A 17,995-nucleotide genomic window follows, 5' to 3' on the forward strand; every position below is an offset into this window, starting at 1 on the left:
TTGAGCTGGATGTGGTGGCATCTGCTTGTAGTCACAACTGCCCCAGAGGTTTAGGCAGGAGGATCACTGAGCCCAGGATATTGAGACTGGTCTGGGTTATACAGGGAAACCTATTCTAAAAGGCAAGAAACAAAGCCAAAATAATTTGATACATAAAGTGAGTCTAAAGTGGGTTCTGGAGAAAACCAGAGCCATTATATTCTTATTACATGAGAACATTTTTTAATTGTAAGTAAGAGAAACACACTTGAGTGCTTTAAGGAACAAACAAGAAGTGTATAGTTAAAAGGGAGTCTTATAGACTCTAAAGGCACAAATGCCTCTGGCTTCATAAAGGAGCTAGAATCAGGAGCTGTGAAGCTATTGGTAAGTGCTCTCACTAGATCCTACATTCTAGCTTTGGCATTTAGAGTAACTTTCTCTTCTCAGTCCTCTACAGCTCCTGAGCTTACATTCTGCCACTCTTTAGTGACAGACAGACCAACAGTCCTTGTTTTCAGTTGTGAATTCCAGGAAGTGATAATCTAATCTGCTCCACTGAGTCTAATGACCAGCTAATCAGACAACCATGTGAGGAGTAACAGCAGCTGGCAGCTACTACTATGGTTTTTAAGTACAGTACATTTTTTTTTAAGATCCTGCTAGCTCATATTCTGGGCAGAGACCCCATGATGCCCCTCCATGATGAGCCCACTGCAGTTATCAATCCTGGAAACACTGGAGCAGCACTGGACCTTCCGCAGAAGTAGGAAGATGTGCTGAGCTTCCAATCTTGGACAAGACGAGCTGTGCTGCTTATGCTAGTGAGTCCAGGAGTCACTGCAGCTCCTTCCTGGAAGTGGTCATGATGCTACAGACCGTCCCCGAAAATGTCCTCATCTTGTCCTGTGCACCAACAGTTTAACCGTCTCCCTCTCACAGTCTCAGCCAGCATGCAGATGTACACAGGCAGACGGAAGACTGTAGGGTGATGGCTCCACTACATTCTCACACAGTCTTTCCACCTTTCACCCGAAGCAGCTGGCATTTCCACATTGAGCAAAGGCGTCCACCCAATCACAAGAAACCCCCAGGGAACTCATGTTTTGACTGTTGATTTTGTTTTGGTACTTTAGGTAGATTCAAGACGACCTTTGTAAGGTGCAAAGGAGACTTCAGCACACTGGGAAAAGCTGACAGGGACAAGTTCCTGACTAGTTTTTTCATAACAGGTTATTTGAGTAGAAGGTCCATTTGGAAATTGTGCTGGGATGAGATTCCACTTGGGAAGTGCCAGAAGGCATTTTGATTATTCTCTTGGCATGGGTGACACAGAATCTACTGCCTCAGAGCCTCTCTTCCAGCTCCCACTTCCACTTTCTAGAGAATCATTTACTTGCTGAAGTTTCTGAAACAGAGGCTGTGCAACCCGAGAAACACAGCACAAAGTGATGAGCAGGGACCCTCACGAGAAGGCAGGCTTCTGCTGGAGGTGAAGAGAAGTATGGACATGGCGGCCTTGACCAGGGCTTAGATCAGAGGATAATTCTATGCTCAGGATTTAAGAAGTTATATCAACCCAAGTCCTCACACATTTCCCTGTCTTCCTATCTTGCCTCAAAGCCATCTGGACTTGGAATGAATGCTGTGGAATAATCCTGTACACTGTGAATGTGTATTATTCTCATTGGTTAATAAAAACCTGACACGCTGGTAGCTGGGCAGTAAGTTAGGCAGGAAAGCCAAACTGAGAATGATGGGAAGAAGGAGGGCAGAGTCAGAGAGATGCCAGCCAACTTCCTAGGAGGCAAGACATGCTAGAGGATAGGTAAAGCCACGAGCCAAGTGGCAATACATAGATGAATAGAAATGAGTTAATTTAAATGTAAGAGCTAGTAACAAGTCTGAGCTATTGGCTGAGCATTTGTAAATGATATAAGCCTCTGTGTGTTTATTTGGGACTGGGTAGCCAGGACAGGAAAACTTTGCTTACAAATGAAAAAAGTATTTTTTTCTCCTTTTAACTCATTAAAACATACTTGTGGATGTACCTACTATGTAAAGTAAAAAGTTTTTAAGATCCAGGTAAAAATATGCTCCAATGTAAAAAACAATCTGCCTAGCAACGTGAGAGTACTATTGAGCTTTCCTGATAAATCTCCCCAGAGAGGGGTAAGTGAGACATTGAAGAACAGCCCCATAGAGACATAGATGCCTATAGTGATGGTCAGCACAATTTCTGTAGATTGTTGCACACCCCAAAGACTTAACAGACTTGCACCCTGCTTCTAGGTATTCTTGGTTTGCCCAGAAGGTATACCATCCCCAGCATGGAAGTTGAGGGTTTGTAAAAGCTCAGTGACTGTCACTTGGGCAAGAGCAGTGGGATGAGGTGGGAAGAGTCTCCATGGGCAATGGATATAGGCATGTCAAGGCTTCCCTTGAGCTGATGGAGGGATATTTGCATACCCTTGGCATGTCCCTGGTGTTACATACTTGTACTGTACACTCTGAGAGCATTCTTCAGGGCAGAGGTCAGAGGGAACTGTCCCTGATTGCAGAAAGCACCAGGGTCCATAGCATGGCACCTCCCAGGTTGTTCTGTGTAAGCCATTTGGCCTGTTGAAGGATAGAGGTTAACAATAGTTGTTTGATTTCTTGAAGTTCAGGGTTGGGGCCTCAGAACGTCCATAGGACTGACTTTACCTTGATATGAAAGCTTTTAACATTATCATAGCCAACCCATTTGTTGCTCTGATAAGCATAGGGTACTTCCTGAGCAGCATCCCAGGCCTCAGTGGCTCCATCGTTAAGGAAGGTGCAAATCTTTAAAAGCCAAGAGACAAAAATCTTTTAAATATTATGTCATGCAAGAGAAAAAGGTAGACTTCATTTTTTCTTCCTTTAATATATGTGTCTAGTGGGGTTTTCCTTAGTTTTCTAGTGGATTTTATTTGGAGTTAAGAAGTTTGAGGTATTTTTCTTTTGGTGGTTCTGGGGATGAAAGTCATGGCCTTGCTCATGCTACATAAGTACTCTGCAACTGAGCCTCATCCACAGCCATTTTTTTATTACTTATTTGTTTTTGGTATAGAGTCTCAGTCTATAGCAGACTTCAAACTGTTGACTCCTTTATCTCTGCATTCTGAAAGCTGATATTACAGTTTTATATATATATATATATATATATATATATATATATATATATTACCATACTGGACAGAAATATTCATGATGTATCATTGTACACTATGATACATTTTTTAAAAAGTGTATGGTACTAGAGATTGAACCCAAGGCCATACTAATTAAGGCAAGAGCTAGACCACTGAGTAACACCCTCAGCTCATGCTGTTTTTCAAATGCTCATTTACTGTCCATATTTTAGGGTTGGATTTTTAGAACTGTAGTAATTTGGGACATACATTTATTTACTCCTTTATCCGTATAAACAGACTTTAGAATGCTGTCTGTTGCATGAAGGGCTATTATATATTGTTACCTACTCCTCATTTTATTAAATATAGACTATAAATACAAAACTTTCAAGCATTTAGAATGATACTCTGTTTAGAGCTTAGAGCAGACACTGGACAGACTGAACATTAAAATTCAGTAGATTTCTATCCCTCAGCTCCTGGGCAACAGCACAGCTCCAGGCCTGATGTTCACAGAGCACTGTACAGACAATGTACTGACCTCATAATAGGCCCAGATGCCAGACTCCTCTGTATAGGGCCCTAGTACACCAGCACTAGCAGTAGGGGTGCCAATTCCAGTGTTGGAGGGGTCACTCAGAGTGAAGGTTTGTCCATATGCTGGGAATCCCACAATGAGCTTCTCAGGAGCGGCTCCATTTTCAATCCAGTAGGTCATGATGTAATCCTGTAGTGGCAGCATGTTAGCTATAGGCCTTAGGTAGCTGGTGACCTGTGCTGGGGTATGTTAGTTCCCTGTTCTAACTGCTCAGATTATATGTTGATTATTGATTAGTTTTCTTTCCAAAATACTTCCCTGAAGTTGTAGTTAATGAGGTATATAAGAATACTGCATGCTCAAAATTTGATGTTTTAAATTTTGTGATGAAACTTTCATAATTTGGACCATTTCTAGTCTGCATTTGCAACTGTGTGCTATGGAATGGTCTTTCTGTACGCTGTGAATATGTGTTGCTACCATTGGTTAATAAAGAAGCTGCTATGGCCTATGGCAAGGCAGAATAGAGCCAGGCAGGGAATCTAAGCAGAGAGACAAGGAGAAGAAAGGCAGAGTCAGAGGATATGCTGAGCACTGTCAAGGGAGCAAGATGTAATGGAACACAGGTAATGCCATGAAGCCAAGTGGCAAAACATAGATGAATAGAAGTGGGTTGAATGAAGTTGTAAGAGCTAGTTAATGATAAGCCTGAGCCACAGGCCAAACAGTTTTATAATTAATATATGCCTCTGTGTGTTTATTTGGGACCAAGTTGCTGCAGGATACAGGAAAACTGATGGCTGCAACTGTGTAGGGTCTTACCACATTGAGGAAGGTGTTGGTACCAATGTCATTTAGGGACTTGTAGAGGGGACTGTTTTCTCCAGTGTAGCCATCTTGGGAGCCATGGAGATTGTAGGTCATGACCTGGATGTAGTCTAGGGAGCTATGGATGAAGGATGCTGTTTAAAATAATTTTGGATGGCCATTTGTCATATCTATGCCAGGAAAATGCACCCTTGCAAAGCCTATAAACAAAGTCCATGGGCAGCAAAGCATCCCAAGGATGAAGATTTCAGAATATGGTAGACCACTTACTGTGACAGTTGGAGGATCTCATAGCCAGAGCGGATGGTGGTGATGACACCAGCTACTGTGGCAGTGATCACCAGCCTGGAGCAATTGTTCTCAAAGGCTTCCCGTTCAAAAGCTTCATGCATTTCCTACAGAATATTAAGATAGTACAGTAAGTATATCACAAGTTCATTTCAGCTCTCCTGATAACATGAGTATGTATTTTTAAAAAATCCCTTTCACATTTTGTTTTACCTTATTCTGTCACCATCTCAACAGTCAGTAGAACAGGTGGTATTAATAGTCATTTAATATTCATGGGGTTTGAGAAACTTCACTATGTCCCACCTAAAGTTAGTCATCCCAAATCCAGATCCCAGGTGACTGAGAGCTTTGCCACCATCACCACGTTTCAAAGCCTCCCTTGCTGCGGTTCCCTAAATGGAGCTTTCAGTGGTAGAGAAAGTGTTCTCCTTTTTCAATAGTTGAAGTACGTCAGGGAACCAACATCTCATTGCATGAAATGCAAAGCTACCTAAGGGAGAAGGAGGTAATGACTGAGTGACTTGTAGTCAGTGCCAGATGGTAATCTACCTCTTCATTATGTGACTTTAATCTTACATGAAGCACTGGGGTCAACTCTTACAGTTGCCTTATTTCCGAGTGCCAGGTCATCTTCCAACAGAATGCTCACAGAAATTGCCATGTGTGCAAGTGATCGAGTGACTAGGACATTTTACTCGACGATGAGGCATTATAAGAAGGGTGTTAGAGCTGTCTTGAAATATTAACCCCATATATTGCAGGCACGTGCTTTTATATTGTGCTGTTGTAGTGGGCTGGAGGCATGCTTCAATTAAAAATAGAGATAGTCTGTAGAAGCCAGGAAACCAGAAAGGGGCCATTGGGGTACAGGGAATGAAGAAAGAGCTTAAAGGGGGGGATAGGATAGTAGACAACAGATAGTCTGGAGGGGGAAAAGGGAACAATGGGGAGGGTTTAAGTGTGGAGTGGGAGGTTAGTGTAGAATACAGTAGGGGTAAGAGGAAGGATAACTAACACTAAGAATGTTTGACAAAACCATAGGGAAATCCACTATTTTATAATAGGTTATATTCCTACTATCTAATATAATATAGTAGGAAACCTAAAACATGTTTATTGAAAAACCTTAATTGGAGTTACCTACATCGGGGATGGTGTAAAGCTCTTTCCAGAAGCCATAGGTTATCAAACAAAAAAAGCCCAGGGCCAGATGTGGTATACTAGACTTCAAGTCATTGGTCAGGGGGGCGGGGGGTCCTGCAGACCCCCAGGACAACACAGGCTGTTAACATTGCTGTGGGTTACCCACTAGAACTTTATGGTGAGAGCCTATCGATAAGAACATCATACACTTCGACCAAAGGATATAGAAAAGTCAATCTGGAGCTGACCTGGAAGCCCCCTCCCTGCCGGCTAGCTTTCACGGAGCCAGAAGGTACTTGGAAGGCTGGTGGGGAAGAAAAACCACCAGAAATTGTACCAGCTGTGACCTGTGTGAGCTACAGTAACAACTGGCCTGAAAAGATATGTCAACTAGTGCAATACAGGCCTGGATAGTATGGGGGTGATCGACACCTTTCTAATGAGCTTAATTCCTGCTCCATGGAGGGGAATTCATGCCTAGTACTGTAAGTCTGGCCAACAACCTGTGAGCTGGGGAGTCATAGGCCCTGCAAATACTGTGTTCCTAGTATTGAACTGCCTCCTAAATAACTTATCCTTGTACCCACAGACTAGAGCAGCTCCCATTATGCAGCAAATGACAGTTAATACAGACTCACAACTGGTGGAGTGTCCTGCTCTAAATAGGCTATCTGGATCACACTCCACTTCCCCAAGACTCAGGGAACATTGGAGAAAAAACCGGTGAGCCAGAGGTTGGGGGAGATGGCTGAGAAAATGCCTTCTGGCTACAATAGGGCTGTTGTACCCACAAATTCACAACAGTTGTGGTTGTCTCCACAAGAATGGCACAAGATCAAGCTAATCAACACTTCATTATAGAGAGGGAAGGGTCTCAAGGGGTCTTACCCTTAGGTGAGGAGCTAATGGCTACAGTGGGAAAAAGAATCAGTTTTCCTGAGCGGTTTGGCCCATGGTAGTTTGCCTATTCTCCAGTAGATGGCGCCATACACACATGCAAATCTGAGCAGCGGTCATTGGCCTCTTTAAACAGAAACCCTGAAGTTGGGAGTGACATGAGGGAAGTCCGGGAAGAATTGAAAGGGGGTAGCGGTGGGGGAGGTGATGAATATGATCTAAGTACATTGATTTATGTATGAAATTACCAAAGAATAAATACAAACAAAAACAAAGGAATGGAGTTACTGTGTCTGGTAATTATAGTTATCAGACAAAAGTAAACTGAGTTAGTGAATTATATAGTATTGAAACTCTCCAGAGGCTGCCTGACAATATGGAAATAATCTGTTGGTGTGGGTATAGGACAGTGGTAGAGATTCTGCCCTAAAGGAGTAGAAAATAGAAGTAAAGAATGGGAATAAATAAAAGCCGTCTGTCATCTTTGATTTCATAATCTATTCATTTTTGCTTGGTGATCATCCCTCCTGCTGACAACACAAGTTCATCAAGTCAAGTTCTTTCCCACGAGCTCTGGATTTGCATTCATCCGATGCATCCTGGCCATTCAGATACGTCACAGTCCCCATGTTCGGGTGTAAAGGAATCAATTCTCCTGCTCTAAACCTACTCTTTTGCTGCATTTATCATCTTAACTAACCCATTTATGCCCACACAGCCCTTTAAGGCAGAAAACTGGGGATCTTCTATATTTTGTACTAGAAATTATCTCCAGGTCCTACTGACGTCTATCTTCAAACGTCTCTTTGTAAAGCCCTCCTTCCCCAGTGTAGAAGCGCTGCTTCCCTCTGACGCCGGTACCTTCCACTGGAACTTGGCCTGACGACTCTACTTGTTTGTGGTTAATGTCCGAACAGTAAGTCAGACCCAAACGTTTGGTCATATTTCTCTACTGTGTACAGTCCTTCTCAGCATTCCCAATTATCTCGAGGGAGAATTCCTGATCCTTCAGCTAAGGACCCACACGGTCAGATGCTTGTTACCTGTGCAAACTCATACTCTTTTTCCTAATCACTTGATCATTGATCTCTGTGTCTTCATTTGGGGCCTGCCCATTCTGACCTAATTGAGGAACACCATTGTTTTTCCAAGACTAAGACTGAGCGGTTCTTACTGGGGTAAGCTTTTTTTTTTTTTTTTTTTTTTTTTTCGAGACAGGGTTTCTCTGTGTAGCTTTGTGCCTTTCCTGGGACTCACTTGGTAGCCCAGGCTGGCCTCGAACTCACAGAGATCCGCCTGGCTCTGCCTCCCGAGTGCTGGGATTAAAGGCGTGTGCCACCACCGCCCGGTGGGGTAAGGTCTTTCTAATTCTGCTTCACACAAATTTCTCTGGGTTTCTTTTGTATTCTGGACCTTTATCATGACATTTATCATAATCATGTATCTGCAATTGCTGGTTATGTTTTAGTCTTCTGCCTCATAGTTCTTTGAAGCCAAAGATTTTGCCTTATTCTTATTCGAAGCCTAAACCCAATATGTGCTACAGAGCATGTGTTACTCTAATAACAACAGATTGTGTCATGTAATTATTCCTGGCATTGAATTCTGTTGTCAGATAACACAGGCAGTTATCATATATACTTAGTTACTTATCTGTAGAACAAAGATCATAATACTCATGGTACTTTTATCATAGAGCACTTAATACACAAAGATCTGTGCAAGTTCAACCAGACAAAACACCAGCATAGAGTGGGGAGGTTATCAAGAAATTCCATTCCTAGTGAAGGAATTATTAGTAATTGATAATTTCCAGGAAAAGTTAACTTTCTTTAAGGGTGTGGCCCCTGATAGGTGGGGCATGCTCCAGTCAATGGCTGTACAACCAAGGGTGCCTAGACAACTCTAATTGGAGTTGTGTGTGTGTGTGTGTGTGTGTGTGTGTGTGTGTGTGTGTGTGAAATCAGAGGTGGATTTGGGAGAAGATGAGTGAGAGGAAGATATGGTCAAAATCAATGTATGGTATCCGCAAAGAATTAAAACACTCATTAAATGTGAATCTGAACCATCATTCCTAAAACAATATGAGACATCTGGAATGTAATTGTGGAAGGGGTATGTAATACAGCCCGGTCTTCGTAATGCTAAGATTCTGTACTTCTAAATTCAGTTGAGTTTGGTTTTACTCTGTAACCTCCCAGTTCTCCTTGGAAAGAACAGACTTTGAATCTTTTAGAGCTGAAGACACTAATGCTTTTCCTGCTTCCCTACCTGCACGAGGACAGTGAAGAGATGCTTGTCCTTAGTAGGGCTCCCATGAGACCCAGGGAACTGCCAGTCCAGGTTCAGCCCATCAAATCCATACTGGCGCAGGAATTTGATGGCCGAGTTAATGAAAGTCCGGCGGTTGTGAGGAGTGGAGACCATGGCACTGAACCTGAGAGAGTCCAAAAGAAGGCAGAGTAAGGCCTCTCCGACATCAACACATTGGAATAAAAGCACTTTACAGCCCAAAGTCTACCTCTGAGCCCTTCACTAGGATGCCTCAATCTGATGAACGCTTGCTCCTCTTTTTGTCCCAGCATCCCTTTGCAATCGCTACTCTTGTCAGCCTCAGATCTCAGCATCCCCTCTGTGCTGTTATCCCTTTTATTTCCATATTGTCGGACAGCCTCTGGAGAGTTCCCCAAATTATCTTTGTTTCTTTAGATAGCCAGCCATGACAACTTACCGTGTTGTCTTCAAATACCCTCCAAGTTCATGTGCTCTCTAAGAGTCTTATTTATGAGTAGACTTTTGATTTCCCTTCTCCAACAGACAAAGAAGTTGTACAAGACCTTCCTGAGCCATTGTGACCCTGAAATACCTTAGGTAGAAGTACTCTGGAAGCAGGTAACTAATGCTCAAAGGGTGCTGTATTTGAATACCCACTTGAATTTGACCATTTGATATCATAGTAATCTTTTCACTATGTTCTGCTTAGAAGTAAGGTTCCAGTCAATGGACAGAGTTAACAGTTCACTCATTGGATCCCTTCAACAGCTTCTCTGATGCTGTGAAGTACTGCAGTAGGGGCTGTGCTGGGCTTGCTTGCTTTCAGTTCAGTGAATGAAAAAGTGGCTTTCTAGAGAGAACTTATGGGGCAGGTCCAAAGTCCCAGTCTCCAATGGCCAGGAGGGTTTTCAGCTGAATGTTCCTTAAAAGCAAAAGATAAAAATGATTTTAAAAATCCATGGCCCCCTATTTAAAAGAGCTTTGTTAGTTAATACAGCTGGTATTACTCAGTATTGTCCTGACATGATATGACACACATTAGCACAATTTTCTTCCATTACCATAAACTTTCTCTTTTTAAAAAATTTATCATAATTGTAATTCAAGTCCTTGAGGAAAATCTGAATTGTAGAATTGTGTTTGTTTTTTATTTTAGGGTAGTGACTGACAATAATTATGGTGTCTATAACTTAAAGTATAATCAGCCCATATTCTCTTCCATTGGATAAAATAATAAATATTGTTTGGACATTATTATTTTCCCAGCCTCCTTCACAACAGCATAAATTTGTCAGGCTAGAATTACACACATTCTTGAGAATACTGACTATGAACATCAACTCCTATAAGAAAATTCTAGGTTTATTGCACCTTTCTTAGAGATTCTGATTTTGTGTGCTAGGGTAGGTCTGTATGTTTTGTTTTTGTTTTTGTTTTTGTTTTTTTAAGTGGTCCATGCAGTTTTGTTGCAAGAACTGTGTGGGCCACACTTGGCACAAAGCCTGGTAAAGGAGTTTACTTCCAGCTTGGGATATAGCATCTGTTCATCCTGCTGCACTCACGATAGTGCCATTACATTGGGAGAAGTCACCTGACTCTTCCTTCTTGCTGATGTGGTTGAACTGAACGAATCTGCTAATTACTAGATATGAGGCCTTATTGTTTGTTTTACACAATGAAGAACTCTATTAGAATACATCAAATTGTTCAATTTGTAGGCCCAGTGATATCTAAATTCTAATATCATCTACTTCTTGTTTCCTGATATAAGTAGCAGAGGTTGGTTGGAGTTCCTTTTCCCCACAAACTCTCCAAATAAGACAATGAAAGGAAGAAACATAGCCCCTATTTTTCACGTGCTAATCATAGTAGTGATGTGACAGATTGTCTACATCCTTGCTACTTAACACATAGCTCCTAGACTGGTCAGCATCATGTACCAAGGTTTACTAGAAATGTACCATCTTGTCCACATGCAGAAGAACAAAGGGGTTAGACTGATGTCCCATACAGTATCCAAAAATCAACTCAGAGTGGATTAAAGAGCTGAACACAAGATTTGAAACTATCAAAGTACTAGAAGAAAATATGAGGAGAGCTCTTGGAGAGTGGCCTGGGCAGTAACTTTTAAGATATGGTCCCCAAAGCACAGACAACAAATTCAAGAATAAACTGAAATAATTCTGGAGATAGAGATAGAGATAGAGATAGAGATAGAGATAGAGATAGAGAATGAAATTATGAACTCAGGAGTTAAAAAAAAGACATAATGGAATTTTCGGGCAAATGGATGGAACCCGAAAAAAATCACTGAATGAGGTATCTCAGACTCAGGAAAATGAATATGGTATGTATTTGCTTATATGTGGATATTATATGTGAAGTTAATCCTAGCCAAGCTATGACAGAATAAAACTAAATTCTTAATCTGTAGACCCACAGATGGTAGGGATAGAGCAAGGGACTACAGAGAATATATCTCATTAGGAAAGGAAAATAGCATAGAGAGTTATGGATGGGAGGCTGGAATGAGAGGATCACATGGGGAGGGGAAGAGAACAGGGGCTTGTAGAAAGGAATAAAGGGAGAGACAGCTAAAATTAAGGGGCATTTTGAGTGGTAGTATGGAAACCTAATACAGTAGAAAATTCCTAAAATATACACATATGTGAAGGCAATTTAAATGAAATTGCTGAATAATGGGGGTGTCCCAACTGACCATCTCTTGTCACTAAATGAAGCTCCCAATACCAGGATTGGGTTATATCTATTGAGTTGTTGGCCAAAGGAGCCCTACAAGAATCCTCAAACAACCCAGGCTCTCCACAAACTGACAGCAAGACCTCATTGCTGAAGACAACAGCTACACAACTTATTGAACATGGAGATGTCTAACTGGTGCCTACATAGAACCTTCACCCCTTATATTGCAGCATTTTTGGTACAGGAATGTACTCTGCACACTCTCAAAAAGAGAAATGTAAACGTCAATCCAGCCACAAACACTTTATCTATAATGGTGTACTGCCTGCAAGATAAGCTAGGGCAATGATGGCCTCAAGCTTGTGGGAGTAACGAACTAATAATGGATCTGACTTAAGGCCCCCTCTATGAGATGGAACTCTTACCAACACTGACAGGTAACCAAGAACCTGAGACGAGATAGCTCAGGGATCTAGGGTAAAACCAAACAATACTGATATAAAAGAAGAAAAAAATAGTGATAAATGACTCCTAATGATATTCTGCTATATTCATAGACCAACACCATGTTCAGCCATCATCAGAGATGCTTACTCCCAAAGCAGGTGGGAACAAACACAGAAACCCACAGTCAGACATTATGCAGAGAGCGAGAGACCTTGGAACACTCAGCCCTAAATGGGATGTCTCCATCAAATCCCTCCCCTCAGAGCTCAGGGAACCCTATGGAAGAGGGCGTGGAAGTATGTAAGAGCCAGAGGGGATGGAGGACACCAAGAAAACAAGACCCTCTAAATCAAAATGAGCAAAGCTCATACGAACTCAGTGAGGCTGAAGAAACATGCACAGGGCCTGCATGGGTCTGCACCAGATCCTCTGTGTTTATTGTTCTTACGGGATTCCCGAGTGTGCAAACCAGTGAGTCTCTGGCTCTTGTGCCTTCTCTTGTGCTATTTTCCTTCTCTTGGTCTGTCCTGTCCAACTTTGATATAAGCTTTTGTTTTATCTTGTTATATTAAAAATGAATGAATGAATGAAAACTTAGCCGCTAGGGTAAAGGTTAACAACTGAGCTGTCATTATATCTGCTGGGAGAGGGAACATCAGTTTTCTCTTACACAGAAATATCTGAGTACATCAACCACTCTAGTACAGGCCTCATGTTCATGAGTAGTTGACCAGCATGTAATGGAATCCACAGTTTTTTATTTGGTTACAGTTTGATTTTTTTGGGTGTTTTATTTTGTTTTCTTGGTGTTTTTTGGGGGGTTGTTGTATTTTTATTTTTGAAAAAGAAAAAATTGGGTAGGCAGGGAGGGGGGAGAAGATCTGGAAGGATTTGGGGGAAGGGAAGAATATGATCAAAATATATTTAAAATTTTTAATAATGAAAATATAATAAAGAAAAGAATATGAGCCCTCATATGAAAAGCCGTATAACTGATCTATGAAAATTTTAGCAATAATTTTTTTGCAATAATTTTTTTATAACAGAGATTTCTATGACTGAAATTGGAAACATCCATATACTTGTTTGAACGTATCCTGTTTTATGTGTTCCAGGGTAGATATTTATGGCACTATCTACTTTTACCATAACTGCTCAAAATTCGAGAAATCAAAGTTTGAATATATAATCAATTAGATTTTTTACCTCACATTTTTCTCTCATATGTGGACTCTCTCTCTCTGTGTGTGTGTGTTAAAAACATAAATGAGGTTGACGAGATATTTATGTTTTTAAAGAAATTGCAGAGAAAGTTTGGATCTTTAGATCCCATGAATTCCAGGTAGGCTTAGTGGCTAGCCTGTAATTCCAGCCTCAGAAGGCAGAAAGGGATCCCTGGAGCAAGCTGGCTAGGGAGAAAAGGCATATGGGTGAGCTTTGGGTTTAATTGAGAGACTTGCTTCAGCCTTGGGTCTCCACATGCATGGACATTCACATGTACACTCACACACGTGTGGTAATACACATAAAGGCATGCATATAAACACCCACTTACACTCACACACCATACACACAGAAATGGAAAAAGAAAAAAGTAGAAATGTGACTATGAATGTAGGAAAAAAATTTAAGGGACAGAGAAAAATGGAAATAATAGAATACAAGAGACATGAAAGTAGAAGGTGGACTACTTAGTGGGGGGACAAAGATCAGAGAGAAAGAGAGAGAGAGAGAGAGAGAGAGAGAGAGAGAGAGAGAGAGAGAGAGAAAATGGGAGAGAGACAGAGAAAATGGGAGAGAGAGAATGGGAGAGAAAAGGAGGAAGGACATGAATAAATATACACAAAATATTATGGTGTAAATGTGTGAGTTGCCATAATGAAACCAGTTACTCTCTATGATTACTTCAAAAGAAATGAAAATGAATAAAACTACCCATGAACTTTAGAATGGGAGAAAATATTTGTAATCCATACATCTGAGAAAGAGTTAGCATTCAAAAAATCAGGAATTGGAAGAGAAATCATCATTTAAAAATGAGAAAAAAAATTTGATTAGACATTTCTCAAAGAAGGCAAAAGCCTAAGAGTATGTGTATGAAAACAAACAAGTGAACAAACACAAAAACCCTAAACACCATTGCTAATCAGAGCTATTCAGGTTGTAACCACATTGACTTATCACCTAACACCTGTTAGAATGGCTAACATCAAAAGGTAACTAATACCTCAAGGATGTATAAAGAATTACCAAAATACTATTGACTTAAACACAAATAACAAAAGCCCTAGAGAGAGCACTGTGTAGATTCCTCACAAAATACAGACAGATTGCACATGATTTGTCAACATCACTATTCAAAGAAAATGAAATCAGTGTCTTGAAGATACAGCACTCAGATAGTATTCATAACATTGAATAATAAGATCCAAGATATGGAATCCCATCAAGTGTCCACCAATGGATAAGATCCTAGGTTGGTGCATTATCCAGTTGTTATCATAGAAGCTTTTTCTGGCAGCAGATGGGGGCAAGTGAAGAGACCCACCACCAGATATTATGCAGAGAGAGTCTAAACTGGAAGTTTCCTTTGGATCCCTCCCCTAGGAGATCAGGGAATCCCCAGAAAGAGGGAGAGGAAAGATTATAGGAGTCAGAGGTTATGAAGGACACCAGGAGAAAGAACATGACCCACTGAATCAATTAAGAAGGGTTCATATGGGCTCACATGGGCCCATATAGGCTCACATGGGCTCACATGGGCTCACATGGGCTCACATGGGCTCACATGGGTTCACAGAGACTGAAGCAGCAAGCACAGCCTGCTTGGGTCTTCACCATATGTGTTATGTTATGGCTGCTAGCTTGGTGTCTTTTGTGGGACTCCTAACAGTGGGAGCATGTATATTTCTGATTCTTTTGGCTGCTCTTGGGAATCTTTTCCTCCTATTGGGCTGCTCTGTCCAGCTTCAATATGAGGGCTTTTGTCTTGTCTTATTGCATCCCACTTTGTCTCATTTGACTGTTGTCTCTTGGAGGCCTGTTCTTTCCTGAAGAGGAAACAGAGGAGGAATGGATCTGAGGGAGAGGGGAGATGTAGGAGAGCTGAAAGGAGTGGAAGGAAGTGAAACTGGTCAGGATGTATTGTATGAGAGAAGAATTTATTTTCACTAAAAAATTGAAAATATTCAAGAATATTTTAATAAAAAATTCAGTGAGGCTGGAAGAAAAATTTCAAGAGAGCTTTATGTAAAAAATATTCACCACAAAAAAGGTAAGTGTGTGAAGTAAAGATATGTTAGTGAGGTCATGAACCATTCTAAAATGTAGGCAACATTCAAAACTCACATGTGTAATAATTATATGTAATTATTTCAATAAAAACTGATGACATTGGCTGGGTCCTCATCCCAAACCCATGGATTCTGAGCTACATTGAAAGAAGTATTTATATGTGGCAACTATCAATGCAAGAGACGCAAAATCAGACAGCTCTGCTGCCATTCTCTGACCTGCTTTTTAGGGCGTTTAAAGCTTGGTAGTCAGTGAAGTCATTCATGCTTTTCAGGGTGATCTTGTTGTTCTGCACACTAGCAAAGGCATAGATGAGGTAAAAACACAGGCAGGGGTCAATATCAGCAGGACTGAAACTTTCCAGTCTTGGCCTGTTCCGGGCCACATTATTTTAGTAGCACATCAGCTGGTAGGAAGAACCTGTGGACGGTGAGCAAGAACAGTGGCCTGATGTAGATGGCAAGAACTCTTTTGACGGTTGGCCCTGCCTCTTTCCCTTGCTGGGCCTCAGGCACCTGTTCCCTGGGAAGCGATAATTTAACCTGAGTCCAGACATTGCAATTTAGACACCAGGCACTGACTTGAAGTTGATTATTGTAACCGCGACACTCATTTTTGAATCTTGGATAAGTTAGAAGACTAGTTAGATGGCATGCCACTGTTTCTGTGATGCTCTGCACGAGCTGGCTTGTTAATGCTAAGGTGGGCATACCACAGAGGTTGATGCTGATAGCTGAGCTGAAATAGTCAACTCCCAACAGTGAAATTCTGTCTCTTTCCCTCATTGGTTTATCTCTTGACAACTTTTTCAAATAAAGTCATATGAGAGTTTAATTTAAAAATCCCAAATAAGAAGAAAGTACATTAAGTAACTCTTAGAGATTTGAGGCTTATGGTGGGAATAGGTTTTGTAAACAATAAAATGTGAAATCATGACATACCCAGCTGAGAATTCAGCAGAAGTGACAAACATAGAGAGATAGAGAGAACAAACATTTACTGTGAAACATTTGCCTGAATCCTTGAGTATCAAACTCCAACACAGTAGGGCCAGTCTACTGGCCATAGATTGGAACAGCCCAAGTGAAACTTTACAGCCATTTCAAGGGGTGGCATTTTCAGTGAATAAACATTTCAATCTACTCATATGATTTAGTGGAAAATGGCAATGGCCATCCTTGTCCACTTTCTGTGTCCTAATTAATTGTTACTGAATGTAAAGTTCACAGAACTAATACTGTCTGAAATTACTTCAGTTTCCTTTACTTAGTAATCACCCCTTTAGACTGTGTGTCACCTCCCAGAGTTTGAGCCCAGCCTTCTGACAGTCAAGCCATCCACCAAAGCAGAGAACAGTATTCCCACAGTCTGAGTTGTTTGAAGCATCTTTGAAGAGACCTTGCTAGAGGAACAAAGATGTGAAGTTCCAGGCACCTCTCATTGGCTTCAACAGAGCAGGTTTTGAGACAGCATGTCTTACTAATTAGCCCAGACCAGCCTTGAACTAGAGAACCTTCTCCCATGTCTCTTGATAGCTGGAATGATAGGCCTGAACCACCATCATGTAACCAGACCACTTCCGAGTCTTTTATGTGTTGAGCTTCAGTGTTCATCTGAAAAAGTTTCTGAAGCTTAAACAAGTTTACAAAGCACAAATTTAGAGCAACTAGGAAGATTTCAATGACTTGGCTCAAAACCACTACCGAATAAATCTCTCTGAATGGTTGTCTGTGAGCAACACTTTTACTTCATCAGTGCAGCAGACCTATGGAGGATAAATGAGTAATAAATCTGAAAACAGTAGAATAAAGACAACTAGGATAGCTGCATCTTAAGTTTCTACTGATTTTCTTCTCTGTAAAAGCTAGTTCTAGCAAATAAGTAAATAAATATAATGCCAATTAAAGGCAGATAGTATAGGAATATGAATGTGTGGACAAAAACGGGAACCAGCAGAAAAGTATTGTTAAAAATGAGCCTCTTTTCAGGATATGCCTGTGTCATCAGTGAAGGCAGAAGAGTTATCACAGCTGTGAGGTTAGGAAAACCAGACTTCCTGAATGATGGAAGAAAATTTGAAATGATGAAAGAAGAACAGTAATGCATAGAACTGTAGTGTGACGATGCCTCATGGTTGTCAGATCCTGAGAACAAAAGAAGACAGGCACCATTGAGTCTTTATGTCTGATTACCAACTCACCTGTGACAAGAATGAGCTTGCTCATGATGTCTTCAGCACTGCTTCAGCAGAGCCTCAGCTGGCTTTTTAAACAATTTAAGACTGGGGTAATCCCAAGGTTTGTCAGGCAGAAAGTGTTTACTAGGATGTACGTGACTAAACAGTAAACCCCCAGCTTTCCTCCCCTACTGACTCCGTTCCTTTAGTATCTCACTGCTACCACCTTTCCTGTTTTGTGTGATAAAACAATGATGTGCCTTAGCC

General features: G+C 41.1%; 1 long non-coding RNA gene and 1 pseudogene across 1 annotated transcript; one reads left to right on the plus strand and one right to left on the minus strand.

Annotated features, from left to right (window-relative positions):
* Nucleotides 1-1,182: 1,182 nt before the first annotated feature.
* On the minus strand, nucleotides 1,183-17,777 carry LOC131912624 (chitinase-like protein 3; annotated as a pseudogene).
* Nucleotides 3,711-9,727, plus strand: LOC131912625 (uncharacterized). The gene is made up of 3 exons (XR_009379660.1): nucleotides 3,711-3,846; nucleotides 6,527-6,660; nucleotides 9,652-9,727. It is a non-coding gene; the product is annotated as an uncharacterized LOC131912625 (long non-coding RNA).
* Nucleotides 17,778-17,995: the final 218 nt, after the last annotated feature.

The sequence above is a fragment of the Peromyscus eremicus genome, chromosome 6 (genome assembly GCF_949786415.1).
Source record: "Peromyscus eremicus chromosome 6, PerEre_H2_v1, whole genome shotgun sequence".
NCBI classification, from domain to species: domain Eukaryota; kingdom Metazoa; phylum Chordata; class Mammalia; order Rodentia; family Cricetidae; genus Peromyscus; species Peromyscus eremicus.